We start from the raw sequence: 5,028 nt of genomic DNA on the forward strand, positions 1-5,028 counted from the left end.
TTAACCACCATCGCGGTGCTGTGTGTCATGTCTGATACCCGGAAGCCTGTGCCTCTGACCCGCGACACCCGTTTTGTTCACCTCCCACCCCTCACCTGTGGCAACAAGCTGTCTGTATCTATGAGGTTGTCTCCAAGGTAGCCATTCCCCCCCCAGGGGATCTTCCAAGGTAGCCATTCCCTCCCCCAGGGGATCTTCCAAGGTAGCCATTCCCTCCCCCAGGGGATCTTCCAAGGTAGCCAACCATTCCCTCCTCCAGGGGATCTTCCAGGGTAGCCATTCCCTCCCCCAGGGGATCTTCCAAGGTAGCCATTCCCTCCCCCAGTGGATGTTCCAAGGTAGCCATTCCCTCCTCCAGGGGATCTTCCAAGGTAGCCATTTCCTCCCCCAGGGGATCTTCCAAGCTAGCTGTTCCCTCCCCCAGGGGATCTTCCAAGGTAGCCATTCCCTCCTCCAGGGGATCTTCCAAGGTAGCCATTCCCTCCTCCAGGGGATCTTCCAAGCTAGCTGTTCCCTCCCCCAGGGGATCTTCCAAGGTAGCCATTCCCTCCTCCAGGGGATCTTCCAAGGTAGCCATTCCCTCCTCCAGGGGATCTTCCAAGCTAGCTGTTCCCTCCTCCAGGGGATCTTCCAAGGTAGCCATTGCCTCCCCCAGGGGATCTTCCAAGCTAGCTGTTCCCTCCCCCAGGGGATCTTCCAAGGTAGCCATTCCCTCCTCCAGGGGATCTTCCTGGCCCAGGGATGGAGCCTGGGTCTCCTGCCTTGCAGGTGGATTCTTTACCGTCTGAGCCACCAGGGAAGCCCATGACAATCTCTAGGTCCATCCATGTGGCCGCCAATGGCTGTATTTCACTCTTTTTCAGGGCAAGGAATATCCTATTGTGTATATGTACTCCACCTCCTTTAAGCTTTCCTCTGTCAGTGGACACTTAGGTTGTTTGCACGTCTTGACTGTTTTGCAAATTCATTGGTGTTATCTTTTAGGTTCGACATATGAGCAGTGTAATTTAATGCATTTGTCTTTCCCTGTCTAACTCATTTCACTTTGCATGAAAGCGGTAGTTTTTGTTAATGTTTCTAATGGTGACATGGCGTGTGTGGGGCGTGGGACCTTTCCGGGCCGGAGGTCAGACCCGTGTCCGCTTTGTCGCTGGGTGGATTTTTAACCACTGGGCTTCCGGCAAGTTCTGTTAGGTTTGTTCTATAATCAGAAGCAAGGCAAGACTTCCATGGTTATTTCTGAAGAAGCATTTAACCTATTTGTTTTTGCTTGCGCTTGGTGTGTGTCGCTGCGTGGCTTTGCTGTGGCTGCGACGAGCAAGGGCTGTTCTCTCGCTTCTTTTCCACTTTCCTCTTCCCACTCGGGAGCCTCTTCTCTCTTGCTGCGGGGCACAGGCCCTCGGGCACACGGGCTTCAGTAACTGCCGCGTGTGGGTTCAGCAGTTGAGACTCGCAAGCTCTGCAGCCCAGGCTCACTGGCTGCGGTGCGTGGGCTTTGTGGCGCCAACGACATATGGGGATCTTCCCGCAGAGACGAAGCCTGTGTCTCCCGCGTTGGCAGGTGGATTCTGAACCGCTGCATGACCAGACGAGTCCAGGAAGCGGTTGATAATCACGCTGTTTGTATTTCCGTGCATGTTCCCTCCCGAATTGTGACCTCTGTGTTCACCCCCGAGGGCCTCCATCCGAGGGCTGTTATTTCTCCGAGCTTCAGTCCCTTCACTGGCCCCCTGAAACCATCACAGCATTGTTAATCGTCTGTACTTCAATACAAAATAAAAAGATTTTCTAGAAGTGTAGGAAGAAACGTAATTTACCACTTGACACACTAGGCTAGTGGGGTGTCGTTCATTTGTTGTTTAGTCACTAAGTCAAGCTTTACTTTTTCGGACCCCCGTGGACTGCAGCACGCCAGGCCTCCCTGTCCATCACCAGCTCTCAGAGTCCACCCAAACTCCTGTGCATCGAGTCGGTGATGCCACCCAACCGTCTCATCCTCTGCCGTCCCCTTCTCCTCCCACCTTCAATCTTTCCCAGCAACAGGGACTTTTCCAGTGAGTCGGTTCTTCACATCGGGTGGCCAAAGTATTAGAGTTTCAGCTTCAGCATCAGTCCTTCCAGTGAGTATTCAGGACTGGTCTCCTTTAGGATGGACTGGTTTGATCTCCTTGCAGTCCAAGGGACTCTCAAGGGTCTTCTCCAACACCACAGTTCAAAAGCATCCATTCTTTGGCGCTGAGCTTTCTTTATGGTCCAACTCTCACATCCATACATGACTACTGGGAAAAACCATAGCTTTGACTAGACTGTCCTTTGTTGGCAAAGACACGTCTCTCCTGTTTAATACGCTGTCTGGGTTTGGATGGTGCGAGTAGGAGTGTCTTGGCCACGTCCGTCCGGTAGAGCGCACGCTGGGAAACGCTGAGCCATGCGCTGCGGGTCGGCCAGGCGCGGCTGCTCTTAGGAGGTCACAGAGCTGACTGCTGAATCTGGCCGGGGACAGGAGCATCCGTGTCGGGTGTTGTGTCTGGGAACCTCCGGGTGCCGCCTTTGTGCAGCTGGAATTGAATGTCAAGCTAATGCAGTTACGGAAGAAAGATGCCTGGAGGTGGCGCCTGGGGGGCACTCGTTTCGCCGGAGATGCGGGGCTGGAATTGGCTTCCTGTCTAGTCATGTCTGACTTATGGCTTCTAATAATTTCCGCGGTGTTCTGCCTGAAGGCTGGAGCGGTGTGTGAATAGATGTTCTTACTTCTGTGGCTGATAGTACAGCCTGGCATGCTGCAGTCTGCGGGGCTGCGAGGAGTCAGACACGACTTGGCGACTGACCAGAAGCAACAACAGCGTCCGTGGTTGTATGACATGTAAAACAGACGTGCGCCTGTCTGTCCATACCTGTGTGTATATGTGTGTGCCTCCGTGAGCATCCGTGATGATAGCCCTCTATTCGTGTCTTTATTTCTGACCACACTGCTGTCTTGTCTGGAACCTAACTCTGTGGTCTGTCTGTGCATATAGGGAACCTGTGTCTGCTAAACAAACTTTACCATTTATTTCAATAAATGGAATCTGTATATGTTTATTTATTTATTTTTTTACAACTACTGAAACACCTCATTTATTCCAGGTGGTCATAGAAAGAGGTATTCCCCATGACTGAATTAGATAAAGTCTGAATTAAATTTTTTTTTTCCTGGAGTCTGTGCTATGCTGTGCTTGGCCTTAGACGGTGAAGAATTTGCCTGCAATGCAGGGGACCTGGGTGTGATCCCTGGGTCAGGAAGGTCCCCTGGAGGAGGAAACGGCAACATCCACCAGGATTGTGGCCTGGAGAATCCCACGGACAGAGGAGCCGGGAGGGCCGCAGTCCACGGGGTCTCAAAGAGTTGGAAACGACTGAGCGACCCACAGTTATGCTGTATTGAGTCCCTTCAGTCGTGTCCAACCCTTTGTGCCTTTGCGGACTGGAGCCTGTGGGATATTAGTTCGCTGACCAAGGGTTGAACCCACCCCCGCTGCAGTGGGACGACAGTCTTAACCACTGGACTGCCCGGGCAGGCCCATTCTAGATGCTGAGGAGACTTCCCTGTGCTCCACAGCCAGCCTGCACTTCTCTCTTTTATGCATAATCACGTCAGCCCCAATCTCCCCATTTAGACCTCCTGCTTAACATTTTTTTTTTTTAATTGGAAGGACTAAGGCTGAAGCTGAAGCTCCAATACTCTGGCCACCTGATGCGAAGAGCAAGGAGATGCAACCAGTCCATCCTAAAGGAAATCAGTCCTGAACATCCTTTGGAAGGATGGATGCTGAAGCTGAAACTACCATCCCTTGGCCACCTGATGCGAAGTACCGGACTCATTGGAAAAGACCCCGATGCTGGGAAAGATTGAGGGCAGGAGGAGAAGGGGACAACAGAGGATGAGATGATTGGATGGCATCAGTGACTCGATGGACATGAGTTTGGGTAAACTCCGGGAGTTGGTGTTGGACAGGGAGGCCTGGCGTGCTGCGGTTCATGGGGTTGCAGAGAGTCGGACACGACGGAATGACCGGACAGCAATAGAAATTCCATGCATAGAGGGTTCTAGGAAATGCTGTCAGTGCCTTCGTGATGGAAAGCAGGTTGCCCAGGGCAGGGCGGAGACTGGCCGGAGGGGGAGATTGGGGCAGTGATGCTTAGGGCCTCTTCTTGGTTAGCCCTTTGTGGGTCTTTCCCTGGAGGACGGCCCTGCACCTGCTGTCCACGGAGGGGGAGTCCTGCGCTTCTTAAGTCAAAGAAGCTGATTGTGAAGACTCAGTTGAAGGGAAAGGAAAAGGTTCCGTGTGTCTGATGGAGCTCGGGGGTGGGGAGGTTGTTCTGATCCCCATGGGGCTCAGGTGTGGACCTTGACCTCCCCCCAGATGTTTGTGTTTCCCGCCTGCTCCTCACCTCTGGCTTCCACCGCACGTTTCTCGGTTCAGTTCAGTCGCTCAGTCGTGTCCGACTTTTTGCGACCCCATGGACTGCAGCACGCCAGGCCTCCCTGTCCATCACCAACTCCCGGAGTTTACTCAAACTCATGTCCACTGAGTCAGTGATGCCATCCAACCATCTCATCCTCTGTCGTCCCCTTCTCCTCCCGCCTCCAATCTTTCCCAGCATCAGGGTCTTCTCCAGTGAGTCGGTTCTTCGCATCAGGTGGCCAGAGGATTGGAGTTTCAACTTCAGCATCAGTCCTTCCAATGAATATTCAGGACTGATTTCCTCTAGAATGGAAAGGCCATTTCTCATGGCCCCTCTGAGCTCATCTTCAGCGACTCCAGTGAGGCTTCCTGAGCAGATGAACCTGGACTTTGTCAGACACACACAGCTTTCCCTCTGCTGATTCTGCTGGGTCCTGGGTGCTCTTGAGGACCCTAAGGTAGTAACCAAACCCCAGTTTACACAGGAGACTAGGATGGTCCAGACCAGAGGTCCCCAGCCTTTTTGGCACCAGGGACCAGTTTCGTGGAAGACAATGTTTCCATGAACCTTCGGGCGGTGAGG

The sequence above is a fragment of the Moschus berezovskii genome, chromosome Y (assembly GCF_049115385.1).
Source record: "Moschus berezovskii isolate FMDL1 chromosome Y, NW_MosBer_1.0, whole genome shotgun sequence".
Classification (NCBI taxonomy): domain Eukaryota; kingdom Metazoa; phylum Chordata; class Mammalia; order Artiodactyla; family Moschidae; genus Moschus; species Moschus berezovskii.